This window comes from Marmota marmota, unplaced genomic scaffold (assembly GCF_001458135.2).
Source record: "Marmota marmota marmota unplaced genomic scaffold, marMar, whole genome shotgun sequence".
Lineage (NCBI taxonomy): Eukaryota > Metazoa > Chordata > Mammalia > Rodentia > Sciuridae > Marmota > Marmota marmota.
The window spans coordinates 156,399-170,752 of record NW_026000137.1 but is presented as its reverse complement, the minus strand read 5'-3'; the positions used below and the strand labels follow the sequence as shown (position 1 = coordinate 170,752).

The window sequence follows — 14,354 nt, the reverse complement described above, 5'->3', positions numbered from 1 at the left end:
TCGGGTTAAAAAAAAACACTTGTGAAAAAGGTATGAAAAAAATTAATTTAAAATTATTATCTCAGCTGGGTTTAGTGGTGCAGATCTGTAATTCCAGCAACTCAAGAGGCTGAGGCAAGAATGCTGCAAGTTCAAAGCCAGCCTCAGAATCTTAATGAGACCTCAGTGGTAAAGTGCCTGTTGGTTCAATCCTCAAAACCAAAAAAAATAAAGAAATAAAATAAAATAAAATGATTATTTCATGACAAGAAAAGGGAAATGCTAACTACCTTGATCTGATCAGTGTAGACAATATACAAATGCTAAAATAAACACTGAATCTCATTAATATGCACAATCAGTATATGTTAATCAAAAAAAAGAACTATAAATGATCAAGAACAAGAAAAAGCCTTAATCCTTCTACCACACAAATATAAATGAAGTTATACATTGTTACCTATTTAATAAATTTTATTTTCAAAAAATAGTCTATCAATAAAATAGATAAAACACAGCTCTAATGTAAAAAAAAAATCTAAAATAAATTAAGTCAACAAATGAAAAAAAAAGCATGAACAATAAATATAAAACATGCTCTTCCCACCCCATCCCCCCAAAATGCACATATGCAATCAAGAAAAAAGAGGCATAAAAAGTCCACACACTGTATAATAACCCATGGGGAGGTATATAGTTACAAGGGGCTTTCGCTTTCTCAGTTACACTTATTCCTGATATGTTTAAACTTTTTATATCAAATACCTAACTTGGAAAAAGTTTTTACAGAATATAATGGCAAAAGAAAAGAAAACTTCACTAACATTCAAAATAGAATCATACTAAACTCTCAAAATACACACTGACTAAAGTAACTTTGAGGTCAGTGCCATCTTGTGGCCAAAAACAGAAGTGAAATATATTCCTAGTTAAAGTCAAAGTGCCCAGAAAACCTGCTGTGTTTGGTAAATTGATGTCAAAAACCTCAAATGTGGATCATGTGTTACATACCAACATATAATTCAGATAAAACACATGAGAAATGCTACGAACTGGTTCTGCTGAGTAGACAGCACATGTCCTGAGAAAATCACTCTAGACAAAGTCTTCATCTTAGGGTGGAGGGCAGCTCTAGTGGTAATCCCAGCAAACCTCTCTCTCTAGGAAAATGAGGATGTTAGCCCAGCTGCCATCATTCCTACCAAGGCCAAAGCTAAGATCAAATCCAAATTCTCCAGGACTGGCTCTCCTTGTGTGCTTTTCAGGATGCCTTTACCAGGACACACTTCAGCATACACTTAGACTTCCCTACCCACCTCGTTCCCTACACATCAAACTGCATTGTTAGCATCCACACCTGCACCCTCCTTAAAGTACACTCCACATACCCACATGGCAAGTCATGCACAAATTTCAAAACAGACTTCACATGTCATCTGCCCTAAGAATCATTCCTTAGCTTCTACCATCTTGCTCCTCTCCAGAAAATTAGCTCCTCTCCCCTCTTGACTCCTGTAATACTCTCATCATACACCTGGCAATAAAGGCCAACACAGTTTTCAAATCAATAACTATAACCAGTGATCTAACAAAAGGAGTCAGCTTCTGGGACAAACAAATTATTTAAAGTCACAGAAGACCCACAATTCCTGAACAATTGATCATCACAACTATAATGCTTGATCTTTCATAAAAAAACTATTAGAGCCTATTACACTTTAGTTGTTGTGATTGGCCCTAAAGATAACAAAAATATTTTTTTAAAAATCACTGCTGCTGCCACTGAATATAGCTGAATAAAAAAGTTATTCATAAAAGGTTCATGTGACTGAGTTAAAGCTGGCAGAGAGCTGGTCCTTAAAATAAGGCCCCAAGTTGAAAAAGCACCATAGAATACTGTGCTTTATATCACACTACTTATGTAATTAAAGAAGAGAGGCCTTTCAGAATTGAAGAAATTTCAGAAATGTCCTTCTGAAATGCAGCAGAATAAAAAAATTGCATCTTTAGAGTAATATGTCTTTTGTGATAGTGGAGGGGATAAGACCAGTGTTTTCCCAAGTATCTAACATTTGTTACTATCTCCTTGATCCAATGAGAAAGGCAGAATCTCCCCTCCTCTCCAAAATGTGGTGAGGACTGACACTGAGATGTTGAATATAATGGGGGTAAAGACAGCTGGTCGTCCACAGACCACATCTTGTGCAGTGATTATGAATTAAGACAATAAGACCACTTCAACTTAGCTGAACACTCCACAAAACTTTCATATACTTTCAGTTGGCAAACAAGAGCCAGAACCTTGACTCTTGGATCTCTAATCCCCCGTTCTTGACCACATCTTCAAATCTTCAAGCTCTTTCCAAGCTTTTTGACATAGTCCTGCAGTGCCTCATTCCTGGAAAATGACAGTCTTCTCTTTCAGAATGGGAACAGAAGGGTAAACTCCTTCCATACTGTTACTGTTTGAATATGAGGTATCCCCCAATAGCTCCTGTATTAATGCAAGAATGTGAAATGACTGGATTGCAAGAACTGTGATCTGACCAGTCCAACCTAGTCTAAAGGGGTGATAACTGTAGGCAGGTGGGGCATGGCTGGACGAAGTGGGTCACAGGGGTCTGCCCTGGCAGGATGTATTGTCCCTGCAGCCCCCTTTCTCCCTCTCCCCTTCCTCCACTTCTCCCTAGTTACTTGCTGCCTTGAGGGCAGCAGCTTCTCTCTGCCATGTCCTTCCCCCCACGATGTTCTGCCTTACCTTGGGCCCAGAACATGCCCATCTATGGACTAAGACTTCTGTAACCAAAAAACTTACCCTCCTCTAAATTATTCCCATCACGTATTTTAGCCACAACAACACAAAAGCTGACTAAAACATTTACCATTTGGGAGCTCTCCACCTTGCTGTCTCCACAGGCCTCCTGCCTCACCAGCTGGACATCTTTAACCTTCCATGTCACCTTCTCTAGCTCCTAATCCTCAGAATAGAAACGTCCTACGGGATTTCTGATCTTTCAAAAAGCTTCTTGAGAGGGACATACAAGTTACATCTTTACTTCTACATGAGTTTTTTTCTTAACACACTGCAGTAGGATTTCCACTCCTCACCACATGTTAGTCAGCTTTTCATTACTGTGACCAAAATACCAGACAAGAACAACTAGGGGAAAGATCTATTTTGGCTCATTGTTACAGATATGTCAGTCCACCACGGCAAACTCGATTGCCCTGGGCCCTAGGTGAGGGCACATCATGGTAGAAGGGCAAAATAAAGAAGAGCTGTTTCCTTCAAGGCAGCTAGAAGCAGACAGAGTGAGCCAGAGAAAAGAAGGGGCCAGGGACAGATAGAGTCCCCTGGGGCATGTCCCCAGCAACTCACTTCCTCCAAATGGACCCAACCTGACAAAACTTTTGACCATCTCCCATAGTCCACTCAAATTATTTATCCATCAAATGGAATAACCCACTGATAAGGTTACAGCCCTGATTATCCACTCACTTCCCCAAAGCCCCACCTCTGGACATTGCTGCCATAGAAATCAAGTCTTCAACACACGAGCTGCTGGTGGACATTCCATATCCAAACCCTAACCCCACAGTAGTGAAAAAATTCTCCTTACGATCAAATCTATCAGATACTTTTAAGTTGCAATCTGAACCTGACCTTGCATGATATTTCAAGTTGATGAGCACTATTTTCATCCTAAGTCTTTGTCTAGCTAATCAGTAAATATATGCTGCATGAATTAGGCTCCCTCATCCCTCACTCTACATCAGTGGTTCTTTAACCAGTGATTGTCAGAATAATCATGTTATTCTGAGCAGCAGTACTATCAGCACCACAGAAGGAGTACCCAGCTCTAGCATCAGGACCCCCAAGGAGTAATGAGAAGCATCATCTGGACCACCATGAGGCTTTTTAAACACACATCCCAGAGTATCTGACTCAGTGAGTCTTTTGGTAACACTCATTCACCAGAAAGATATATATGTTTAAAGTTCTGTGATAGGACTGTTCTAGGCACGTTATAACAATAAACAAAACAACCATTCTTGCCCTCATGAGCTTAGAATCCAGTTGGGAAAGTCAGATAATAAACAATAAAACAGTAAATGTGAAATCGTATAACACTAAAATCATAAATGCTACAGAAACATAATGCAAGGAACGGAGGACTAGAAATTGAAAGGAAGACAGACGAGTTTCAGTATTAAGTATGGCCGTCAGTGTAGGCTTCACTGAAAAGCAAAGATTTAGATGGATGTGGTAGGGCACACCTGTAATTCCAGCAGCTCAGGAGGCTGAGACAGAAGGGTTTTAAGTTCAAAGCCAATCTCATCTATTTAGCAAGGCCCCAAGCCAAGTTAGCAAGATTCTGTCACAAAATAAAAAATAAATAGGCTTGGGATGGGGCTCAGTGGTAAAGTACCCCTGGATTCAATTCCTGTTGAAAGAAAAGAAAAGGCAGGCTGGCTGTCTGAAATTTAGGGGGAAGGTAAGGCAAAGCAAAATGGAAGGGGTTGAAAGCTCAGTGGGGCAGCTGACAACAAAAGCACTCTGGGAAAACAAAATAGGTCTGAAAGCCCTAAGCCGGGCGTGGCCAGCCTTTTAAGGAAAGCACAAGATATGGCTGCCTTTCAGCAATGAGAAGGGCAAGAGGGCCATGGAGGAATGTCTTGGGCCAGGTGAGCACTTTGGCTCGCACTCTGAGTGGGCAGGAGTGGCTGCTCCAGAACTCTGAGCAGAAGGGGGCATGATCTGGCTAATGTTCTGACCAGAAGCAAGGACAGAAGAAGGAGACTCACTGGAAAGCTCCTGAAGCAGATATGGCAGCAATAAAGATAGTAAGATGGGCAGTGCGGTCCTGAAGACAGAACAGATAGATGCCTAATATGGAGAGGAGGACAGGAAAGGCATCAGGGTGACTTTGGGGCTTTGGGCCTGAACTGAAAGGGTGGAGCTGATAGTACCTGAGATGCAGAAGGCTACAAAGCACAGCAGGCTGAAGGGGAAATGAGGATTCCGTTGTGGATACATGGAGTTCGACAGGACTATCACAGAAGTGTCCACGCTTCTTTTGATAGCTATGAGTAGCTGGGAATTGCTGTCTGCCCTTTTACTAACACTGTTGTCTATGATCACTGGTCAAAGTGGTGTCCACCAGGGTTCTCCACCATAAAGTTACTCTTTCCTTTAATTAGTATTCTGCGTAAGGTTAGTTCTTCTTGTCGAAACTTTCGATTTAATTCACTTACTGATTTCTGTATGGACTCAAAACCATTCTACTATACTCAATGGATTAGGATCCATTAAATGCTTGACTCTGTTGCTTGAATTGCCTTTAACTTGGTATGAGAACCCTGAAGGATTCTGCCTCCTTCAACATATGCCCATCACTCTCTGGGTACTTGCTTGATTCTTTACAATAAGATGTATAAAATTAGGGGCTGGGATTGTGGCCTAGCACATGAAAGGCCCTGGGTTCGATCCTCAGCACCACACTAATTAATTAATTAATTAATTAATTAAAGGTATTATGTCCAACTACAACTAAAAAATAAATATTAAAAAAAAAAAAGATGTACAAAATTAGCCTGGGCCTTTCCTGACCCCAACCTGCAACCCAACCTCTCTCCAAAAGCACTGTTCTGCTCAGTAGGCGCTGTCTCTGGGCATGCTGGAAATGCTCACTGATGCTGGGAAAGGCACTTCCAGGCGCCTCAGAGGGCAGACAGAGCTGAGCGGTGCAGCATGTGCTGAGCACACACATGTGCACACAAAGACCCATATTTATTTCTATATTTAGTTCTAAACTCTCTAGATGCTGGAAACCATGAAATTACACTGATACCTCCAATTCCAAGGCAACAACTTGGTAATTTGTTTCCATTTTTTCCTTTTCCTCTGATTGTTCTTGGTTTGTCCCATTATCTTTACAGAATCAGGCTTTGCCATCACAAATAACCAATCTCCTATCACACTATCCCCAACCTGTACAGACAAGCACTCTCCTATTTATGGAGCTCCCCACTCTAGACTGTCTGCCATACAGACACCCTCCTTCCCCCTTGAATCATTCCACCACCCCAGCCAGACTCCCACAAGCACAGACACCATCCTCAGCCTATAGGGACCCCCTTCTCAGAAGCTCTCTTTACCTATGCAGCTGACCTCACCGGCCAGGCTCCAACACACACACACACATGCCAGACTTCCCTCTAGCAAAAAATCCTCCTTGTCCTGCCCAGGCTCACAGCCAGCAAAAGCAGTCTCACCTATTTTTTTAATTTTTGGATCAACTATTAATTCAAATCAAATTAAATACCTAGTTGAGAAGAGTTCTCAAAAATGCACTGAGTTACAAAGGGCAGAGGAAGTTAATTTAGGATTTTGAGTACACAGAAACAGAGCATGGAATAAAGGCATATCAGGAACAGAAGAGAAACCAAAGGTGGCCTCTAAAAGGGTCAAAAAAGCCAATAAGAGGCTTAGTCACCCGTGGAAAGCCCTCTCACGTGGACAGAATGGTGTCACCCTCACCTGTGCTCAACACCGTGTCTCAACTCCTTTTTTGTCCTAGTTAAGCTTCCTGTTCTTCTCTACCTTGCTCACAACTGCTTTCAGGGATAGGAGGGAAGGCAAGGGAAAAGGGAGACGGGAAAAGGGGAGTGACATTGATCCCACCTGCTACACCACAAGCAACCTTTTTTGTTGTTGTTGTTTTGCCGATGTTATTTAATTCACATCCTACAAAGGAGATGAAAGCCCTCCTTTACAAATAGAGAAAGCCAATCTTTGCTTCTCCATCTCTTCTGGATGCAAGTTAATTTTGGGTGCAAACTATGAATGCATACCAGCCTCACTCTCTGGTTTTCGTTTTCACTCTTATCACCAATTCAGGGGAAGGGAGTTGACCAGACAACACTCATCCTCTCCGGTGACTCTCTCCAGGCTTCCCCCTCGTAACTCTGTTGTAACTGCAAACCCATCCACCTTTAGGAACAGGATATAGCACAAACCTCTGTGACACAGAAACTACTTAGTGGGAAAGCCCCACCTACTGTCATGCTGTGCAGCTGCCCCACTGGAGCAGAGGAAGGAAGTAAAGCCTGCTAGTGGACAGTTTCACAAGAAAACAGGACACAGTTGCATCCTCATTAAACACACTTTTACAGATAAAAGGCAAAATGATATGCTCTGTTAAGTTTATAAATTATTAATTTCGAAGTGCATTTAAGTACACTTACCACCAAAGTTGTGCAGACTAAATGATGAAGAGAAAGGCCCATACTTCACTTACCCTTCACACCTAGAGGATTTCACATGGAGGAAGATCTGCCCTTTACTCAGTCTGTGATTCATGACTGTTTTTTAGATGTAGTGAAGTGAATTGTAGTTTTACAGAAGCATTAATTTAGGTAAAAATTTTGACAAATATCACAATGTTAGTAATAAAATTAAGACCCCCTAACCCTGTAAATTTAAAACATCAAGCTTAGGGCCTAAGTTGGAGCCTAAGGAAAGAATCTCTACAGTGAAGTTGCAATTATTTTTGTTTCTTATCCAACTTTCCTAGGACACTTGAAATAATTTAAATTGCCAAATCTAGTAAGGCAGAATCCATTTATATTCATTTTTCAATTATGAATCAAATCTGGCCTATTCAAGTCATTTGTTAGCTAAAACTACTCTTTCACTGAGGTGCAATTCACACTATATGAAATCCACACTGCAAGATCTATTAGTCCTTCATCTCTTTTTATGGCTGAATACTGTTCTGTAGCATGTGACTACATGTTTTAGTACACGTGTATCAATGTATTGGAAGCACAGGTAATCTCTTTCCCTCTTCCCCTTTTCTTGCCCTCTCACCTCTCCCCTTATCAAAGATGCATAATCTGATAGTAGTCATGAAGAGACATCAGACAAAACCAAATAAGTGACCAGTACTCTTCAAAAGCATCAAGATCAGGAAACCTGAGGAAATGCTGACCAGGGTTGTTATCTGAGGAAGACTAAAGGGACAAGATGACTAAATGCAATGTGTGGTTCTGAAGTGGCTCTTTTTGCTATGATGAACAATCAGGGCCCACCTCCCTGTCATAGAAGGTGCCCACTCCACTAACCAGAAAACATCTGTTCCCTGTTTCAAGATAGTCACAGTCTTTCCCACAGACAATTCAAACAGCTGGAGTTTTCTTTCTTAAACCCAGCAGTTTCTCCAAACTTAAGTCCATTTTCTCATTAAACCTTGTGAAGATAAAATCTGGCATCTCCTTAAATAAGCAAATTTTAAAACTGCTTACATATATTTGCTTAAATGTGCTTTTCAAAGGTAGGATTAATATTGAGAAAGGTGGGCTGGGGTTGTGACTTGGTGGTAGAATGCTTGCCTAGCACTTATAAGGCACTGGGTTTGATCCTCAGCACCTCATAAAAATGAATAAATAAATGAAGGTATTGCGTCCATCTACAACTAAAAATAATTTTTAAAATATATTGATAAAGGTGTTATAATACTTCAGGTAATTGTTTCTCTGTATTTTTGTCCAAAAATCAGAATTATTTTCAGAATTTGACTTCAGAAATAGAAACAGAATAACTGAATTTTAGAATACATACGAAATCCTGTTGACTATGGCATCTTCATCTTCTTGTTCATCTGCAAAAATGTTTAAAGTATTAATATCCTTTTTCAACAAAATGTTTCACTAATTTACTTAAAAATGTTAACAAAAACATAAACTTAAAAAAGCAATTACTAAATAGAAATAAAGACTTTCAAAGAGCATTGTGTTTATTTCATCAAAGATCCAAATTTAATTCAGGCAGGATGGCATACAATTAGAGAAGGCAGTGGTATTTTTTAAAATCCTGATTGCATATGTAAATTTAAATTTCCCAAATATTTTCTCTTCAAGAAAATAAAAGTTAGTAGAACCTGAGGGCCAGTATGAAATGTACTGTCAAAGAATATTAAGTGAAATAGCTGATGAATTAAATTTTCTGGCTGATAACAGTACACTAAAGTTTTCACTATAAAATTAAAACTTACAATCTTAGAACTCGTCAAATTTTCTATAATTTGAGTTTGTCATTAGTAATGGCAATGAGATTCTCATTGAGAATGAGACCATCCTAAACTAATTTGGATACCACAGCCTTTTAAAATATCTTTTAAAACCTCAGTGTTGATGGTGTACTTGGGCCTTTCTGTTACTCAAGTGTCCATCCCTAATTCCAGACTGCTCAAAACAACTTTACAACCAAAAGGACCACAAGGCAATAGTCACAGTGAGTTTATACACAACCAGTCAATCATCACGTCTTGGGAGGTACTTTAATATACACATGGCCACTTCAGTTCTATTCCCAACACCTGCTAAATCCAGGGTACCCTAAAAATTAAGTCTCTTAAATTTTCCTTTCTCAGTCTCTTAATTTTCCTTCTTATCACCCCTGATCTCCCCTAAAACAACGTATTTATGTTCACTCACTCACTCCCCCTCTCCTTCTGTGCCCATTTCTATGAAATTATGCCAAAATATCTTTTAAAACAGCTAAGATACCATCTCGGATTTGCAGATCTTCAAAACTTTGACCAATTACAAAATCTAGGAATACTTCAGTATGTTCAGAGTCAAGTACTACTCCTAAAGTAATACACAAGAGAAAGAACCGTTTCCTTATGTCTCTCAAAAGTTTGACGGTTTTTAAATTGATAATATAATATCAAAGAATCCTTAAAACAAGGAATCCTGCTATTAGCCCAGCATCATAGGCTGAAAGTATTATGATTCCCAGAAAACAACTAAGATTTGTCAGAAAGCAGCAAGGCAGTTGCTTAGGTATTTGTGAAACTCTGACCTAAAAGTCACAATTTAATTAGCACAAAGTTCACTGGAGGGGGCGGGGGGTGCTGGGGCTGTAGCTCAATAGTACAGCACTTGCCTAGCATGCAAGAGGCCCTGGGTTCAATCCCCAATATCACAACAACAAAGAAAAGATATCATGGTCCCACTAGCTAGGTAAGGATAATATAAAGTACTAAAAGGATAGTAGATAACTGAATGCCAATAGTATTATGGAAACTATCAATTCTAGAGTACTTCAGAGAAAAAAAGATATTCTAGTAGCTGGAAAAGGATAGGTGGGACTGAATTGACTATTCAAAGTCAGAGCCAGTCAAAAGAAACCAAATTGCCTCATAAACTCTGGAATTTCCCCAGATACTAAATAGCCCAGCACTATTCTTAGCTAGGCATAAGAATTGTGATAAACAAGGACTCTGGTCTCCAAAGGTGATCCTAACAGTAATCAAATTCCCTGGAAGGTATTTTTAGTGCTCCAGTTCAACAGGCACTGTTTAGTTCAACCATGGGCATATTCAATACATTACCACACTAACAAGTACCCAGAGAGCCCATGTGCCACACTGAGTCCAGGAGGCACAATAATGAAAGCTTTAATAAAAATGTTTGCACTTGCCTGATTTTCTCTTGTACCTTGTGATGATGAAGTAGGAAACGATGTACAGAATGGCAAAAAGAAGAAAACATATCTGAAACAAAACAAATTTAACACATCATTTACATTTTTTTGCCTTTTTCTTAACTAATACAAGATACATCTTTTAGCATTTATAGGGAAAAGGATTTACATTATACAAAAATAAAATTTGGGGGCTGGGATTGTGGCTCGTAGTAGAGTGCTTGCCTAACACGTGAGAGGCCCTGGGTTCGATCCTCAGTACCATATAAAAGAAAGAACAAATAAAATCAAGTTTAAAAAAAAAAAGTAAAAATTTTAGACATTTTGCTAATATAAAGCTTTGATAAAATACTAATTTATGTGACCTCATCAATTAATCCATTTAATACTATTCCAGGGAGTAAAAATCCCAGTGGAGAGTTTTTTTTTCATAACTTGATCAAATGTTTTTCAAAATCATATGGAGGTGTATCACCAACAAGTCTAAGAAGCAAAGTCAAAGAGAATCCACTACCTACTAAATATCAAAACACAGGAAAGCCTCAGTGACAAAGTGTGTGCTGGCAACAAGAATTCACAGATGAATGAAATAGATTCTATTATGTAAAAACTTAACATAAATGAGGCATCACAAATCAATGTGGGGAGCGGGGCGTAACTGTTCAATCCAGCAAAGCAAGCCACCAGGCTGCTTGGAGCCTGCCAGACAGGCTACGTAGAGGCTCCAGGCACAGCTCATAGTGCAAAGGGGAGCCAAGGTGCGCCGGCCCATCCCCCCACGGCCCCCGCCCCCACCAGCAAACTCATTCACACACACAGAGTGGATAAGCTCTGAAGCCCTATTCCACAACCTCAACCTCCAGTTTCCTGACCTGGCACAAAACAATGAAAGTGGGACAGATTTGAATGAAAGTTGGGACTCAAGAATTTACCAATATTGGGGGCTAGGGATATAGCTCAGTTGGTAGAGTGCTTGCCTTGCATATAAAAGGCCCTGGGTTCAATCCCCAGCACCACACTCACAAAAAAGTATTGGCCAATAGCGTTACTATGTTTCTGAGCCCTAATTAGCATAAATTTCGACCAATAGCATAAGTACATTTCCAAACCCTAATTAACATAAATTTGGACCAATAGCAGTGAACCAAGTGTTATATAATCCCTGCACCTGAGGCAGACCTCATCCAAAAAAACTCCATCTCACCTGCTAGTGGAAGAAGAAAATTGAGTTTCATCTCAAAACTCTGGTTTCACTATGATCAATGACACCATCTAGAAAATTACACCCCAAAAATGAAGACTATAAACCTTGGGTCAGAGTTCTCCAAATACATATGGAAAACTGACAGAATACAACATGGACCTTGAACAAATGAGAGCATTCACGAGCACCTGCAAAGTCCGAGGACCTATTTGGAACACCAGCTACTTAGGAGAACATTAACAGAGACACCACCTCCTCCTAGTAATCCTCAGAATACATGTGTCATAAGGAAAACCAGTTGTTGGTAAAGAAATGTAAACAGAGGGGTCTTCTAGGAAGGAACTGAGGATAAGGGGGAAATGGTCTACAATGTAACAGAAGTCAGAGTAGGGCTTAAAGAAGAATGGAAAGAAGAGTAACTGAGCAGAGAAAAAGTAAATTATATGGTTAAAGTCAGTGCGATGAGTTGATATTTGACAGTTGATATAAAAAGAATTGATATTTCTGAGAGGCCGACTAAAATTCCTTCAATCAACAGAAATTTATTGTGTGTTCACTATATGTCAAGTATTCATTTAAGAACTGGGGACACAGCAGTGAACAAAGCTGATGCCCTCATGAAGCTCACAATCCAGTGGGAGAAATAACAAAGTAAATGATAAAGAGTTAAATTGCAGTGTGTCAGATGACAATCTGTATAGATTTGGGGGAACAGACAGTGCCAGCAGCAGTGGGAACATGCCTCACCAAGAAGGTGACATGTGAGGAGAGAGTTGTGAGAGAAGACACGGTAAGTCATGCAGACACCCAAGGGGAAGTGAGTGAGGCAGAGAAAACAGCAATGCCAAGGGTCTCCGGCACCAGTGACTCCTGTGTGTTCAAACAATGAGGGGAGAGAACTAAGAGATGAGGTCAGAGAGTAATGGAGGCCCAGTTCGCACAGACCTTTGTAGGAATTTCTGCTTCCTAGACATGGTAACTACTGTGTTGGTACTGAACCTGAATGACATGGGAATCTACAGTAAGATTCTCAGCAGAGAGTTGATGTGATAGATGTACATAATGTAGAAGCTCTAGTTGTTACATAGAAAATAAGCGAGAAGAGGGCGAGGACAGAAGCAAGAGACCACACAAGAATTTGCCACAGAAATCCAGAAGCAAAGTCACTTAGACCTATACAGTGGAAGCGTTAAGAAGCGATCAAGTCCTCGGTATGTTCTGAAAGCAGACCTGGAAGGATTTGCAGGAATGAACACAAGGTTCTCAGCCTGAGAAACTGGAAAAACTGAGTCAGGAAAGATCACAAGAGGAGTTCTGGGGTGAAACAAGCACTGCTAAATCTGAAATACATATATTCACTCAAGTAGAAAGGCTGAATGAGCAGTTGGATATAAAAATATAATAATCTGTACTGTGCAGGGAAGGAGCCAGGCTAGAAACTTAAAAAAAAAAAAATCAGCAGATGGTATTTCAAGTCCTGAGACTAGATAAGATTTCCAACCTAGGAAAAGAAGTCTGAAAACAGAGCCCCTGGAGCTCTCGAACATTTAGGAGGAATCTGCAAAAGCTGACAGAAAAGCATGGGGGGTAGAGAGGTCAACAGGACTAGGCACTGAAAGAGCCACATGAAGGAAAAGGGAATTATCAACAACAGTGTCAAATGTTGCTGACCCACCAAGTAAGATGAGGACTGAGGATTGACAACTGGGTTTATCACCATGGAGGCTACTGGCAACCTTGACAAGAGTTGTTTTTCTATAGTAATGGAGGCCAACCCTGGACTGGAGTAGGTTCAGAGGAGTTAGAAATGGCAAGGCAAATAGACAGTTCTTTCAGAGAGTCATTAGGAAGGAAGAAACAGATGTGAAGGGGAATGTGCAGCCAAGAGGCTTTTTACAAAAGATATAGAAGGTGGAATGAATATGCCAGTAGAGAAAAACAACATCAACACAAGACAAAAAAGGAACTGCTAAAGTAATATGCAAAGTTGAGGGAGTGATATAAAAAAGTTATCCATAGCAAAAAGGAGGAGGAGGAAGAGAAGGAAACGGAATATCTGAGTTTGGTTACAGATGGGTAGATTGGTGGTAGAAGCAGAAACATCAGGTCTTTGGCTGGCTTCTATTTTCTCAGTACCATGAAATAAAGTTTATCAAATCAGAGTTGCATATGGAGAATGAAGGGCGCGGAGGTATATAAATCATGTGAAAGAATAAATGGGAGTTATAGAGAAATATATAGAAACAAGCAGCAAGGGGAGATTAACTGGCCTTTGAAGTTCCTGGCAAGCCCAAGCTAAAACTCTCAGCAAAGCTCACAGCCTGGTGATATTGTAAAACTGATAGCCTAATTCTTAGATGCTGAGGCAGGAACGAGCAGAGTCCTTGGGAGACCTGAGAACCTTGATGATTCTAGCAGATATCTTAATGTCTCTTTACATCCAAGCTCAACAAATAGCCTGCACTTACAGATTTTCATCACTCATTCACTCCTTGGACCACTAATTTGACTTTGCACCTGTCAGCCAACTCAATGGGCCCTGGCAGTGATAAGAAACGACCTAATAGTTAAATCACTCTTCATAATTTATTTGACCTCTATGCAGCAACATTTCTTCTTCTCTGATTTTTCTCCCAGCTTCCTTCACCAGCTTCCTTTTTCTGCTGCCTGGACACATAA

The 14,354-nt window shown here is 40.1% G+C and overlaps 1 protein-coding gene across 11 annotated transcripts in view; it reads right to left on the bottom strand.

The window, feature by feature from the left end:
• Positions 1-10,564, bottom strand: part of Lmbr1 (limb development membrane protein 1) — a 125,513-nt gene extending 114,949 nt beyond the window's left edge. For 7 of the 11 annotated variants that reach the window (XM_048785413.1, XM_048785415.1, XM_048785422.1 and 4 more), the window contains exons 1-2: positions 10,469-10,536; positions 8,603-8,642 (exon numbers count right to left, since the gene is read on the bottom strand). The gene's annotated coding sequence lies outside the window, so the exon portion shown is untranslated. Of the gene's footprint in view, positions 1-8,602; positions 8,643-10,468 lie in introns of those variants that run through there. The other 4 variants (XM_048785412.1, XM_048785416.1, XM_048785407.1 and 1 more) reach the window with 3 other exon arrangements.
• Positions 10,565-14,354: the final 3,790 nt, after the last annotated feature.